This window comes from Cannabis sativa, chromosome X, assembly GCF_029168945.1.
Source record: "Cannabis sativa cultivar Pink pepper isolate KNU-18-1 chromosome X, ASM2916894v1, whole genome shotgun sequence".
NCBI lineage: Eukaryota > Viridiplantae > Streptophyta > Magnoliopsida > Rosales > Cannabaceae > Cannabis > Cannabis sativa.
In genome coordinates this window covers 25243627-25260883 of record NC_083610.1, presented here as the reverse complement: position 1 = coordinate 25260883, position 17257 = coordinate 25243627, and positions in this window count along the sequence as shown.

The window sequence follows — 17257 nt, the reverse complement described above, 5'->3', positions numbered from 1 at the left end:
GCTATGCCCCAGGTATTAAGTCGATAATAAAATCTATCTCACGTTGAGGTGGCAACCCTGGTAATTCTTCAGGAAACACATCCAGAAACTCCTTAACCACTTTAACCTCTTCAGGTCCAAGTAACTCAGGTTTACTGAAATCAACTACAACCGCTAGGAATCCTACACACCGACTGCGTAATAAATCCCTAGCTTTCAACACTGAGATTCTTGGAACACGAGAACCATGAACTACACCAACAAAGACAAATGGTTCCTCATTTTTCGGTTGGAAAGTTACCATTTTTCGTTTACAATCAATACTAGCAGAGTATTTGGACAAAAAGTCCATTCCGAGTATAATATCGAACTCGGCCAATGGTAACTCCACAAGATCAACACTCAATTCTCTGTCTTCAATTCTAATTAACACTAATCTAACCTACTTTCTTGAAATAATTAATTCCCCATTAGGCAACAGGGTTCCCAATCCCATTTCAAAAATATCACTAGGCCTATCAAGCTGATTAAGAACTCTCGATGATACATCAGATCGAGTAGCACCCGTATCAAATAAAATAGTAAAAACAAAATCGTTGATAAGAAGCTGACCTGTGACCACTGAAGGGTTGGCGGCAGCATCAGCCTGAGTGATAACAAATACACGTGCTGGTGCAGGCTTAACTTCAGGCTTAGGTTCCTCTTTCTTCAACTAAGGACGGTCTTTCTTAAGATGTCCCACTGATCCACACTGGAAACAAGCTCTCCAGTTACAAGTCCCGGTATGACGTTTCTTACAGCGCGGGCACTCAAGATAGGAATAATTCTCACGTCCCCCTTTATTCTGATTTCCTCGGAACCTTTTACTTTGCCCTGAACTTCCCAAAGATGGGAAAGTTCTCTTCTTTTGCTCAAAAGTGGAATCACCACTCTCTTTTCCAGGGCCAAAACTAGGGAGAGTAGTGGTCCCTCCAGCACCAGTAGTCTCTCGAGTTTCTTGTAAGAACTTGACTGCCCCTTCAACTCGAAGAGTCTTGTCAACCATTTCAGCATAAGTTGTGGTATCATTTGTTGTGATAACCAGATCATGCTTAATCTTTACATTCAACCTTGCCAAATACTTCTCCTTTTTATTGAAGTCTGTTGGTACAATCCCCAAGGCTAACTTAGCCAAGTGATCAAACTTGGTTGTGTATTCAGTCACTGACATATTCTCACCTTGTACAAATTCCACAAACTCCTTCCGCTTTGCACTGCGGACCACTTCATTGTAATACTTGGCATTAAAAAAATCACGTAATTCTTCCCAAGTCATTCTAGCTGTCGGAAATATTTTACAAGGATCTAGATTTATTACCAAGTATGTTTTATTAACATCCTAATATGAATTCTAAAACAATGAAAATAAACACATAAGAGTTTAAGAAAACCTTACATTGGGTGTAGTGGAATATTATGACTCCTTCCATTCAGATCTCTAGCCCTTGATTCCTTTCTATAGCAGAGGATTATCAAGATCTGAATCTGGATCTCCTTCTCTCCTTCTTTGATGTTGATTATCCCCATTACATACTATGATTGAGGTACCACTTGATGTGTGTGGGCACTATTCATTCACTCAAGGGAATTTCGAAAGTTTAGAGAGGAAAAGAGAGAGAGGGGCGGCATAGCTTTTCTCTGAAAGAAACAATGTGCAAAGTCATGAGTTTCCTGAAGCCAACACTTTCTATTTATAGAATGCCTTCTAGGTTTAGGTTAGAATTGTATGGCATTAAAATAATGGAAAAATAAAATGGTAAAAGGCTTTGCATAGTGGGGGGCCATTTAAGGAAATTGGGCCTCACTATGCAGCTTTCCCATTTTGTTATTTTTCATTCCCATTTTCTCAAAAATGCTAATTTTCCAATTTAACCTTTTAAATGCCAATTCTAATTATTTAATAACTTAAAAATAATTATTAAATGATATTGTCATTTAATATATTTATTAATTTAGACATATGAAGTATCTTAATTAATAAATAAACCTAGAATCTCTTTGCTTTACACTTTCGCCCTTGCTTACTGAAAATTCATAAAGTAGACATAGTCTAACTTTTAGAATTATAATTGATTAATTAAAATCAATTAACTGAGTCTTACAAGCAGTATGGTCTCAACTAGTATGGGGACCATGGGTCTATATAACCGAGCTTCCAATAAGTCGAACCGAATTTACCAAGGAAATTCCCTAACTTATTAATTCCTTATTGAATCCACTCTTAGAACTTGGAATTGCACTCTCAGTCATATAGAACGCTCTATATGTTCCATGATATAGACACGTCATTAGTTATCCATTGTTATAATCCTAATGTGAACAATAATCCTCTATATAGATGATTTACACTGTAAAGGGATTAAATTACCGTAACACCCTACAATGTATTTTATCCTTAAAACACTTAACCCTGTATAAATGATATTTTAGCTAAGTGAAATGAGTACTCCACCATTTATTTACGTTTGGTTAAGCTCGAAGGAAATCATCCTTTACTTTCTATTCGCTAGATAGAAGCTATAGATTCCATATTTATGTTAGCGCTCCCACTCAATTGCATTACCGTGTTTCCAAAATGTACGTATCACCCTGACCCAAAAGTAGGCTTAACTAACAAATCAAAGAACACGAATAACACTCTTGAGATTGAACCTAATCATATCAGGATTAAGATCATTTGATCTAGGATCAACAGGTGATATTGAATTGAATAGATATTACGGTAAAATTTAATATATCTAATCAAAGTTCAATATCGGTCCCTTCCGATGTATACTCCATACATCCGATACTGGTAAACTTTGCCAATGTCCTAGAAAGGACATAACACTTTTCCAAGGTGTAAGAATACCTATCGCTGATCATACCATGTCAGTCTAAATCCAGTGTTCTGACAAATTAGGGAATCAACTTTCGAACATATAATTAAGATTATATTCCACTGTGCTGACAACACTATAATCATTAACAAATTCATATGTTCTGGACTTAAATAGAATTCATACATTATATATAATCATGAAATAAATCATGTGAAGCATGCAACATAAAATGTTATTTCTGATCTTTATTCATAAGTAAATCTGATTATATTGAAATGGGTTTTATTTAGGGCACAAAACCCAACACTAGCAACATCCTTTGTGAGGGATACCATTTCCCACCACACCAAGGCATCCTCTTAAAACTGAAACGTGGCATATGCCACTCTATCATTTCCAACCACTCCCATGAAATTCAATATTCTTTCGATAACAGTCAGCCACTGTTCTGCCTTAAGTACATTAGGACTTCCCAGAAACACTGGAGGTGCTTGCTTCCTGAACCTCTCATATAACGGCTCCATACGATTACCGGCAACATGCTGCTCTGCTGGAACCGCATGAGCTGCAGAAACTGCAGCAGGCGGTTGCGGGGGAATTTCAACAAGAGCATCCTGTTGCCTAAGTCTTCGAATCTCATCTTCTTGTTGCTCAATTCTGGCTTGCATCTCAGCAAACCTTTGCTCCCAATCAACCGGAACCTGAGGTGGTTCCTCTTGACCACCTCTCGGAACACGACCGCGGCCTCTACCGCGTCCACGGGGGTTTTGGGGATTTCTAGCACCCCGACCACCTCTAGTCTCAACCATTTCACCTTGGCTTTTGACATTTCACTCGGCGTCCATTACTTAGGACTTAGCCTGCGAACCCACAAGGCATGTAGGTTAGACAGTGGTCAAAATATTTTTAGGACCGCATTTAGGGTTTTAAAACATCCATTTAATCATATATGAAATATATCTTAAAACAGTTTGCAAAAACTAAAGCTTACGGAACCGTGAGTCGAGCTCGACACTGGCCTTGATTGTACATATCTTGATGGTCTTTAGTGAACAACCTGGTGGCTCTGATACCAAATTATAACGCCCGTATTTGAAATTTACTAAACTCAAAAGTTAAATTTGTAATATTATAACTTTATAATTATATGGGTCGGGATCCCGAGTTTCAAAACACGGATAAAAGTATTTTACTAATTTAAAGTCTACTGATATATTTTTTTTTACAAACAACAGGCAACTAAATTATATCTCAAAATATTGAAAGACCGAAACCCTCCAAGTTGCACTGCCGCGATATGTACAATCACTACCGAGCTCCATCTCATTGTTCCTCCAGCCTTGCTTTTCCTTTACCTACACGAGGTAGCAAATTGATGAGTCAACAGACTCAGTAAGATATGCATAACATATATATAAACAATGTTAGACCGGCTTCATGCTTAAGCCGCCCTGAGCTCAACAATGAGCTCACCAAATGGTTAAGAACGTTCTTAAGGGAAGAACGACCCCTATACCAAATGAACTAAAGTACCAATCCTGTACTCGTGTTGGTAGAGCCATTATTGTACTCCCGAGAATTACTAAGTGTTGTACCACATGCACGACGTACCCCCTGGTACTTGTGTTGGTAACACCGTAACCACACTGATATCCTACACTATACTAACACCCTTAAAATCACATAAACAATTAGTGTTAGTAGTGTAACTAGTTAAAACAAGCATATATTTATATATACGCTATTATGCTATCTTACCTCATTCCGTGCTCAAGTGTGTCGATCAGCCTGAGTGGAAACACACCTCGACGCTTTACAGGGCCCTAAACCATAATATTCAAAATTGGATGAGCGACACGCTAAAACATCTATCGGGGATTGAAAATTGAAACTAAGGATAACCCTATCGATAAATAGGATGCTAACACCCTTAGCAACCCAAAAACGGGCAAAACTAGGGTTCGGGAAAAAGCCCCAACCAGCAGACCAGTTCCCAACCGGAAGTCCGGTTCCTGGGCACCAACCGGTCGACCGGTTGCTACAGGTCCCCAGACCGGAATTCCAGTTCTGTGCTGGGAACCCAAAAATTTCTCCCCTAATTCCAAATAAAATCCAAACTTTACCAAACTCTTCAGTATACCTGTAAGCACTATAATGAAGCATAATCAAGCAGTAAAACTCATCAACAATCACAGAAATTCAATCCACCATTAAAGGTCATGACTTGAGTTCTTAAACTCAAACCTTAGCCAAACCTCATCAAAGCTTACCAAAACAACTCAAATCAAACAACATAAACCTAACCTAACCCCAAAACACGAAATCAAACCACCCCAAAACCTATAGCAACCTCAACACCAAAGTTCATGCATAAAACTTACTTTAAGCTAAGGAAAATAATGGAGAAGAGGGCTAGAGTTGTATACCTTGAATTTAAGTCCTCTAATCAGCTAAGAGCACAAATATTGAGCTAAACACAGTCAAGACTCAGCTGGTTCCCCTTGGTGTTCGAAAGAGAAGGAGAGAGACTTAGAAAATTCTTGGTTTTTTCTTTGATTCCTTTACACTTAAGATAATTGAATTTCTTAAGTAATTAGACTTATATTCAGCACTAAAAGAGACCAAATAAGACAAATAGAGTCTTTGTCTAAAGACATTTCTGCCCCTCTAACTTATTAAAGTGGCTACAAACTCCAGGGGTAAATTAGCCATTTTCCAAACCCCAAAAATTCCAACACCTCCAATTCGCAACAATGATACCCCAAAAATAATATTCTAAAACATATAAAATGCGACTCTCAAAAGGCCCGACGTCGCTTTCCACAGCTTCCGAACACAATCACAAAAAACAAGAAATTCACATATAGCATAATAAACATATATTAAATTAAATAAATTTCCACAATATGCATATTATAAGTAATATTTAAATCTCATGAATAAACCGTAATTATTCATTGATCCAAAATGTTAATCATAAGCGGTCTTTACAAAACCGCATCACTAATATAATATTTTGAACTTCAATCGTGAATAAAGTAATCATTTCTTTTGACAAGTAATTATAAAGCATGACCCTTTAAAATTACTTTAGGGGCATATATGTATGATTAACCCACCACTTTAAAAATAAAACTTTTTAAATTTTTTTTAAAAGGTTCTCGACCAAACCTTTTTGACGAGAAAGGGGTCGAACTGTTATAACTTCTTGACCAAATCTTTTTTACGAGAGAGGGGTCAAATTGTTATAACTTCCTGATCAAACCTTTTTTGATGAGAAAGGGATCAAACAATTATAATTTTTTGATTAAAAACCTAACTGATGGAAAAGGAAAATCAAAAGTTATAAATGAGATATAACTCATAACCGGCATGTGAAGCTAAATACTAACGACTCGCACTAAAAAAAAGTATTAAACGAGACATCAAGGTGTCTTGAAAAAAAGTACTTAAACCTAACACATGGGTAGAGGATCTAACTATTCATATAAGCAATAAAAATATATATACAAAGTGACAAGGTCATTGAAAATGTATTCAAGTTTGTTTGAAATAGATTATAACTGATTATTGCGAGGCGGAATCAATGACTGCTCGTAAATCAAATGCATGGCAGAACATAAACTGCTCGTGCGTAAAGTAGGCTATTAACTACTTAATGTCAAAGGGATATACTAGCAATGGAAACCCCTAAAATACTTTGTGTATGATCAAAATATGATTGTTTAAATTGTGAATAAAATGCAAGCAAACAAGCACATGTCAAAAATCAAACATAAAAGTACGATGCATTAAAAGATAAAATAAAAAGCAAAGTTGGACATCCAACTTCGCAAATTTGTCTTTACAAAAAGTGCCACAAGGGGAAACCATTGTCTCAGCTCTAAAGTCATTTCCACAAAAAAAAAAGAAGAAGAAAGAGATAAATAAAAACCAAGCCTACATTGTAGGAGACTTGGATGGATCTTCTTCTACCACTGCCTCGGCCTCTTCCTCCTCCTTCCTGGCCTTTTGACAATAAGCCAAAATCTCCTCCTCATCCTCCTCCAAGAATCTTGTGTCCATGTTAGGATTCGCCATCAAGGCTCGATAAACGGTACAAAGGCCGACCTTGTTGCATCGCTCTTTGGTTTTAGCCTCTTTCCCCGCAAGCACCTTCATAAGTTCATTGTATCCATTAGTCTTGATCTTTGTGGCCTTCTCGGCTTCTTCAAGGCTTTTCTTCGACCTCTCAGCTTCTTATTTGAGACGGGTGATTTCATGCTAAGCGTCGTTCCATTATTTAATCACGACCTCACATTGGGCTAGTGACTTTCGGACCTCGCTCTCCAGGTATTTGAGCTTCTCCAGGATTCGCCAATGGGAGGAAAAAGAGAGGAAAGAAGCCTGGAGAATTACGAGCAAATGAATATAAGAAAAATGGAGGAAAAAGAAAGTTGAAATATATGGATTAATACAGTAAACTTACGATGCGGGCATGATGCAAGCTCCTCGAAAGCATTTCCTTCAGATTCTCGAGATTGATTAGATCCCAATCGTGGGGGAGGAAAGCCTTGAGTTAGCGCCAGCAGGCAGTCCCAAACAACTGGGCTAATTCCGAACGAGTCTTCCCTGCTACGACAAATAATGTTTCATTGGCCTCGCTCGAGGAAGCAGGGGCATGAGTTGTGCTAGGAGGAGGCGCTTTGGTATTGGGATCGATCAGAGGAGGAGTTTGTTCACGAGTCTCAGATTTAGAGACCTCAAGGTCGATAGGCTCCGATATCTTCTTCTTTTTGTGGGCAATGGTCTTCTTTTGCCTTTTGGAAGGCTCCACCTCGGTATCTGCAGAAGGCCCTAGATTGGTTCCCTTTTTCTTCCCTTTCCGTTCCATGACATCCTCAAAATGCATGTTTGCGAGGCAAAATAAAACATTCAAATTATTTAAAGGCAAATGAAAGAGAAGTGTGGAGTATGATTTTCCACCTAAGGAATTTACCAAAGCCACTAGAAGGCGAGCTATCACTAGAAGAGGGGGTAGAAGGACCATAGTATCCGCTAAAATCCCTACAACCTATAATCTTGAATATATCAAATGCCTTGATTGGTTCTAAATCCCAGCTCGTGTCTATATGACTTGCCATATTGCTCGGCTATATCATAATATGACTCGTTACAATTAATCTGAACATGGAATCTAGGGTATCAGTTATCAAACCTATGAGCAATTTGGTCTACGAGGAGGGGATTCCAAATATAAAAATTAAGGCAGCTATCTCGGAAAGTAACTAATGTGTTACGCTCAGCCGTAAATATTGTGGGTGACCAACCACATTGATTACCTCGCGATGCTCCTTCACCGGCTTCCCGAGGGACAGTGTTTTGAAGGTATTGTGCCCGAGCCACGCAATCCCAGCCCTTATCCTCCTCTGGAATGGGAACCTACTACCAAGAAGAATATTTGGGAAATTTATAATCACAAGTAAACTCCTTGTCGGTAAGGAGGCCCACAAATCTCAGATTGGCCTCGCTCAGAATAAAGTCACACGACCTAAGGCTATGAGGAAGAGTCCGCAGGAGCCTGTGTCAGCTGACCATCTCGGGAGTAGGGACGGGTCTTTTTGAGAGGGCTATCAAAAACAAAACCTTAGTAAGAAACTTAGAATGAAAAGACATGGATCAATCTAACCGAGCCCAATGAAAAAAATCGCTTACGAATTTTGTGGAAGGTGGTTGAGCCGATTGGGAAGAGGCCAGTTGTCCAAAAGAAGTTGTCTTTGAAAGGCATTTTGTTTGGCAAGTCCACAATAATTTTAGGCTCGCTAGAGTGAGTACCGAGATAATAAATGCCCCCTACGACATTCTTCCTCGTTGGAACTGTTGGAAATATTTTACCATGATCTAGATTTACTAACAAGTATGTTTCATTAACATCCTAATATGAATTCTAAAACAATGAAATAAACACATAAGGGTTTAAGAAAACCTTATATTGGGTGCAGCGGAATTAAATGACTCCTTCTGTTCAGATCTCTAGCCCTTGATTCCTTTCTGTAGTAGAGCATTATCAAGATCTAAACCTGGATCTCTTTCTCTACTTCTTAAATCTGATTCTCCTTCTTGTTGATTGGATTCTTCACAGTCTTACACACTATGATTGAGATACCACTTGATGTGTATGGGCACTCACTCTATCACTCAAGGTTGAATAATTCAAGAAGAAAAGAGAGGATGTGGTTTTGGTTTTGCTATAGGAAGGAGGCTTAAAATTTTACTGAAGGAATGTGATGTATCATCAATCAATTTCCTTAAGTCATCACTATCTATTTATAGGTAACCACCTAGGTTTATGTTAGAATTAATTAGCATTAAAATAATAGAAAATAAATGGTAAATCCAACACATAGTGGCCGACCATAGGATGTGGACTGCGCCCCACTTTGTAATTTTGCCATTTTGTCATTTTTCATCCCATTTTCTCAAAAACGCCAATTTTCCAATTTAACCACTCAAAGGCCAATTCAAATTATTTAATAACTAAAAATTAATTATTAAATAATATTGTCATTTAATATATTTATTAATTAGACTAATCAATGTCTCTTAATTAATAAATGAAACCTAGAATCTCTTTTCTTCACAATTTTGCCCTTGCTTAGTGAAAAAATCATAAACTAGACATAGTCTAATTTTAGAATGATAATTGATTAATCAAAATCAATTATCTGAGTCTTACAAGCAGTATGGTCTCAACTAGTATGGGGACCATGGGCCTATATAACCAAGCTTCCAATAAGCAGACCCAGAACTTACAAGGTAAATTTACTGTCTTATTAATTCCTTGTTGCATCCACGCATAGAACTTGGAATTGCACTCTCAGTTATATAGAATGCTATATATGTTCCACGATATAGATACGCTATTAATTATCCATTGTTATAATCCCAATAATCAATGATCCTCTATAGATGATCTACATTGCGTAGGGATAAAATTATCGTTACACCCTTTCAATGTATTTTATCCTTAAAACACTTACCACCTATAAATGATATTATAGTGAATTAATATAGTCACTAAAATGAACGTTCTATCATTTATCTCTATTTTGCAAGCTCGAAGGAAATCATCATTTCACTTCTAAATACCTATAGAAGCTATAGATTCCATATGTATGATTAGCGCTCCCACTCAATTGTACTACCATGTTCCCAAAATGTACGTATCACCCTGACCCAAAAGTAGGCTTAACTAACAAATCAAAGAACACGAATAACACTCTTGAGATTGAACCTAATCATATCAGGATTAAGATCATTTGATCTAGGATCAACAGGTGATATTGAATTGAATAGATATTACGGTAAAATTTATTATATCTAATCAAAGTTCAATATCGGTCCCTTCCGATGTATACTCCATACATCCGATACTGGTAAACTTTGCCAAAGTCCTAGAAAGGACATAACACTTTTCCAAGGTGTAAGAATACCTATCGCTGATCATACCATGTCAGTCTAAATCCAGTGAACTGACAAATCAGGGAATTAAACTTTTGAACATATAAACATGATTATATTCAACTGTGCTAACAACACTATAATCATGAACAAATTCATATGTTCTGGACTTAATAGAATTTATACATTAAATATAATTATGAAATAAATCATGTGAACCATGCAACATAAAATGTGATTTCTGATCTTTATTAACTAGTAAATCTGATTATATTGAAATAGGTTTTATTTAGGGCATAAATCCCAACAGGAACAATCTTAACAGAGTAAAGATAGTCGATTTCCATAGGCGTAGGCCACTCCCACTTTAGAATTTATACAAGACCTTCAAATTGGCGAGAATTCTGTAGGAGACAGGGTTTAGTTGGAATGGGGCAAGTCTAAGGTAGTTTACGTAATCCTTGAAATAGTCACGGAGGGGAATTATGGCCCCTGCCCTGATATGTTTAAGGCTCCATGAACCTATACCAGTCGAGCCACTGGTGCTGGTCTTGCCACTAGCTCCTTTAGAGGCCTGACCTGTAAGATGCGCATGAGGGTAGCAACTAAGCTCACTAGCTTGCACTGACCTAACTTGGCATACTCACCCATACTTGATTCCGCAGGTCCTCAGTATATCACCTGTGTAGCCTGAGATAGTTTGCACCTTTGATTCGATTGACTCGGCCTCAAAGGTGACGTTAGGATCCTGGGGAGTCTTTGATGTACGTGGCTGGGGACACATTATTTCAAAGTCCAAGTCACCTGGTTCAAAAGCAATAGTGACTTTGGGTAAAAACAAAGGCTTAGCCAAAGGAATAGAAGACACTTTGGGAGGTTCTGGCCAAGCTGCATCTCGCAAGAAACGGCATTTGCCTTTGATGATTTCTTGCAAGAAGCGCCTGTGGCGAATAGCATTATCTTCTTGATGAACTTTCACTAAGTGTTCCCTTACCCTACTATCGTTTAACACTAATTTGGATGTAGGTTTTGAAGGGTTGGGTTTATAAGGGATGGCTGATTCTGTAGGAAGTTCAAGTTCTAAATCTTTTGGACAATAAATTTCTGAACCAAATTGGGACATTGCTACAAGAAGAAAGCAATCCCAATCCCTAGAAAGAATTTTATCAAACCTGAAGGTGGTGAGTTGAAGGTTCTTAAAAACCTACGTATTGCCTAAACCCTAATATTGACCCAAATACAGTTTGACCATAAAAGTTGCTAAAACCAAATGAGACGACAATGATATAAACAAATACTGCAGTAATTAAACCCAAAAATGCAGCATAATAACCATAAAGGATACCAAGAAGAAAAGCTACTTACTCTTCAAAGTTGGGGTTTGGAACGAAATAAAACTCTTCGATCTGCGAATCTTTAGATGTGGTGAGGGTCTCTTCGAGCGTGTGGAGTCAGAATTTAAGTCGGAGGAAACTCGCAGAAAATATGTCAAGGACAGAGATGGCATGCAAATTCTCGAGCAAACTCGATGTTGGTTTATTAGCAAGGAAGCTTGAGTTTTTTAGAATTTCTAAAATGGAGGAAATAATGCAAAGGTGGTTCCTTTTTTAGATCAAAGAGATGTTTGACCCCACGGATCAAAATTCAAAATAGAAGTGGAAAAGATGGTCATTTAATGCTGATGTACCTTGTTATCCCAATTTTTGCACTCTGACGTGGCATCACATGATGGTGACACGTGGACTCGACTACGAGTACCTGCTCGCAGAATATAGTCCGAACAGGATACCTCATATGCATACTCGAAGCAAAGCAATCAGCGATCCGCACAGCGTAACCAACACTTAGCGAATTCAGCTTTCGCATCGTGAGTCATCAAAGAAATCCCTATAACTTGGGGATGAAATTGCAGAGATATGGAAAGTTATCCAAATCCCACGAACAGTGTATTCTGTATTTACTATGCAATCTTTCTGCTTATATCCATTGTAACGAGAAGGGAAATACTTCCTCTCCAAGCTCATAGCCCTATAAATAGTGATGCATGTTCACTGAGCAAAGGGTCAAAAGATTTTACTTAAAAGATATTATTTAAGAATTCATATTCAGAGATATTTTTGTAAGAGCTATAAGAAAAGGAACATTTCTCCTTGTTCTTGAGTTAATACAAATAAGAGGATTAGGCTATTACCAAATTTCTCGGGGCTGAACCTCTATAAAAATCCTGTGTCTTTATATTGCTTTATTATATTTCAATCGTTATAAACTACTTGTCGCTTACTAAAAGTGAGGTGAACATACCTCGAAACCGCAAAACTGCCATAATCAGAGGACATGCTTTTTTTCAAAAGGTATTATGACAAATATACCCTTTATAATCATTAAAAAGAACTTTTTATTAAAAAGAGCTTTTTAAGGGGCAATTGTTATACCAAAATTCGGCTAACACATCAGAGGAAGACACATGTCATGCTGGGAAAAATACAAACCCAGGCACGTTATTATAATTACATTTGAGGTAGAATAACTCGTTAAAAGCATAATTAACAGAGTATATTTACAACTCTGGTGACTGAATAGTCTTATGCGAGATGAAGATTTACAAACTGTTTCCTTGTGCACCAACGAGAAATCATGTAACTTCAAATGTACAAGACGAGGCACTAACCTCATTACGTGGATGAGATATAATGACTGTGAAGGCGCTCAACGTATAATATACAGTATGCAAACTAAGTATAACAGACAGGTAAACCAAATCAAGTGATAGCGAGGTGTCCATCTCGCCATAAGAAGACATGCTCGCAGTAGCTTCACTAGTCAACTCCAGGCATCTTTCAATGAGATTCACATCGAGCCAGTTTTCTCGGATAGAAGCTGACATTCAAATTGGTTGTTGAAGTTCACCTCATCACCAAGAACTGCGATTGTCATATGGAGCATTATGTCTTCAGAGCAGAAGCAGCGAGATTAACATTATCAACCTTAGAAAGTTATGGGAAAAGCTCCAACTCAATATCAAGGTTATTGATACTGAGTTCCTACCGAGACATTCCTGAATATTATGATTTATAACGTGTTTAATACACGTTTACTTTGACCCAGTAAAACCAGACTAATCACAACTGTGTGATATTCAAATATTAACCGCATTTATTTTACGTGATATGTAATCAAACCTTACAATTTTAGAGGATAATTGTTGTAAATTGTAAAGATATCAGTCAACTCTGAAATTAAATGCCTACCTATGTAATTATAAATAGAGGCAAGTTAGACTGAAAAAGGGACGAAAAAATCATAAGAGAAAAAAGCCCTAGAACGGTATCAAAAATCTAATAAGATTGACTCGTGGACTATGCAGAATTTTAACTGTAAAACCATGTAAAAAAACCTTTGTGTTCATAATTTTTTTTTCACCATTTTTATTTTTCTGTGCAAACTTATCATCGTTAAGGCTCATATCTGGTTAACGAAAATCTGCGTTAACAGAATAAATTTCCTTCTTTTTTCATTTGAATCACCTTAGTTGGCATATCATATATGTTTGGAAATTTTTTATTAATATACTTAATACACATAATGTTATCCCATTTTTTGCAGTATGATGTGGCAGAATACACAAGTGACACATGTCCTACATTCTTCGCATCTGGACGGAGATGGATGTCCCAAACAGCCTTTATCCTATACATCTGCTTGTATACCTCTAATTACCCGAGCAGAGTGGAAGGTAGATTATCTGAGCAAGAGCAAGTTTAGCTTTTCGAACTACTTATCAGGACTTAGCTACTTTAGAATGATCTCGTGAAGTCCAAGCACGAAGACAATCCTTAGAATCGTGGGATTACGTCAGAGGAATATGACAACCTGTTCAAATTTCCTATTTTGTGTATCATAATTATGTAATGAATATTATTTCCTATTTTATACATTGTAGGCAAAAGAGAAACCTTCCCTCATGCATTAAGGCTCTATAAATAGTGACTTAGCTTTACTTTAAAGGGGATCAAAGGAATTGCTTTAGAGAGAGATATCTAAGAGAATTACTCAGAGATTTCATTGTAAGAGCTTTAAAGGAGAAAAACACTTTGTTCTTTGTCGCAAGTTAATACAATCTAAGGGGAGTAGGCTATTACCACACTTACTGGGCCGAACCTCTTTAAAAGCTTGTGTTCTTTATTACTTATTCGTTTTTGCTCTATTTTAATTATATTCTTAATCGCTTAATAATTGACTCATTGTTGTTGGCTAAAAGCGAGGTCAACATTTTGGTGCTTTCATTGAGAGCAAAAACCCAAGTTTGTTGTTTGTCTTAAGTCTTAACAGGCGTACAGGATGATGGTGCAAATTCGCAGAATGGTGATGGATCCTAACGTACAAACCCCTAGGAATATGAGAGGACCACCAGGGACAAATCCTGAACAGGCCAATACATAGCCACCTACTGTGGGGCTGTTGGGTTTTATGCCCTAAATAAAACTCATTTCAATATAATCAGATTTACTCATTAATATAGATAAGAAATAACATTTAATGTTGCATGGTTCACATAATTTATTTCATGATTATATGTACATAATGTATGAATTCACTGAAACCCTTTTCACATACTTGATCCTATTTATTGTGTTGTCAACACTTTGGAAAGTAAATATGACTATGTGAATAAAGTTTCCTAGATTTATCAGACGCAGGGTTTTACTGATATAATAATCTACAACAGAGTTTACTTGCATTTGGAGAAATGCTATGTTCTCTCCAGAGCATTGGTTAAAGTAAAGCTCAGGTTGGATGCATGGAGTATGCATCGGAAGGGACCTATATTGAACTTTGACTTAGATTTATTACACTTACAGTAATATCTACTCAAGTCAATATCGCCTAGTTGATCCTAGATCAAATGATCTTAATCCTGTTATAATTAGGCTCAATCTCAAGAGGCAATTCGTGTTCTTTGATTTGTTAGTTAATCCTACTTTTAGGTCAGGGTGATATGTACATTTTGGGAACACGGTAGTACAATTGAGTGGGAGCGCTAACATAAACATGGAATCTATAGCTTCTATCTGGCGAATAGTAAGTAAAGGATGACCTCCTTCGGGCTTGACCAAACGAAAATAAATGGTGGAGTACTCATTTCACATAAGTTGAAATATCATTTATACTGGGTTAAGTGTTTTAAGGATAAAATACATTGTAGGGTGTAACGGTAATCTAATCCCTTTACAGTGTAGATCATTCATATAGAGGATCATTGATAAAATTAGGATTATAACAATGGATAACTAATGATGTGTCTATATGGTGGAACATATATAGCATTCTATATACTGATAGTGCAATTCTAAGTTCTATGCGTGGATTCAACGAAGAATTAATAAGTCAGTGAATTTAGGTTATAAATTCTTGATCTGCTTATTGGAAGCTTGGTTATATAGACCCATGGTCCCCCCACTAGTTGAGATAATATTTCTTGTACGAGTCATATAATTGGTGTTGATTAATCAATTATAATTCTCAATTTAGACTGTGTCTATTTGTGAATTTTGCACTAAGTAAGGGCAAAATTGTAAAGAAGGAGTTTTAGGGGCATATTTGTTAATTATGATACTTTTTATGGTTCAATTAATAAATATGATAAATTGTTGGGTTTTATGCCCTAAATAAAACTCATTTCAATATAATCAGATTTACTTATTAATATAGATCAGAAATAACATTTAATGTTGCGTGGTTCACATGATTTATTATATGTACATAATGTATAAATTCATCTAAAACCCTTTTCACATACTTGATCCTGTTTATTGTGCTGTCAACACATTGGAAAGTAAACATGACTATGTGAATAAAGTTTCTTAGATTTATCAGACAGAGGGTTTTATTGATATGATAATCTACAACAGAGTTTACTTGCATTTGGAGAAGTGCTATGTTCTTTCCAGAGCATTGGTTAAAGTAAAGATCAGGTTGGATGCATGGAGTATGCATCGGAAGAGACCGATATTGAACTTTGACTTAGATTTATTAAACTTACCGTAATATCTATTCAAGTCAATATCGCCTAGTTGATCCTATATCAAATGCTCTTAATCCTGTTATGATTAGGCTCAATCTCAAGAGGCTATTCGTGTTCTTTGATTTGTTAGTTAAGCCTACTTTTAGGTCAGGGTGATACGTACATTTTGGGAACACGGTAGTACAATGGAGTGGGAGCGCTAACATAAACATGGAATCTATAGCTTCTATCTGGCGAATAGTAAGTAAAGGATGATCTCCTTCGAGCTTGACCAAACGAAAATAAATGGTGGAGATCTCATTTCACATAAGCTGAAATATAATTTATACGGGGTTAAGTGTTTTAAGGATTAAATACATTGTAGGGTGTAACGGTAATCTAATCCCTTTAAAGTGTAGATCATTCATATAGAGGATCATTGATCAAATTAGGATTATAACAATGGATAACTAATGATGTGTCTATATGGTGGAACATATAGAGCATTCTATATACTGAGAGTGCAATTCTAAGTTCTATGCGTGGATTCAACGAAGAATTAATAAGTTAGTGAATTTTAGTAATAAATTCTTGATCTACTTATTGGAAGCTCGGTTATATAGACCCATGGTCCCCGCACTAGTGGAGATAACATTGCTTGTAAGACTCATATAATTTGTTTTGATTAATCAATTATAATTCTCAATTTAGACAAATGAAATATTAAAGAAAGAGTTTTAGGGGCATATTTGTTAATTATGATACTTTGTATGGTTCAATTAATAAATATGATAAATGAAAATATTATTTAATAATTATTTATAGTTATTAAATAGTTAGAATTGGCATTTAAATGGTTGAATTAGAAAATTGGCGTTTTTGAGAAAATTAGATGCAGAAAAGATAAAACTGCATAATTGCAAAAGTGAGGCCCAAATCCACTATGCATGGCCGGCCACTTTTGTAGGGAATTTAA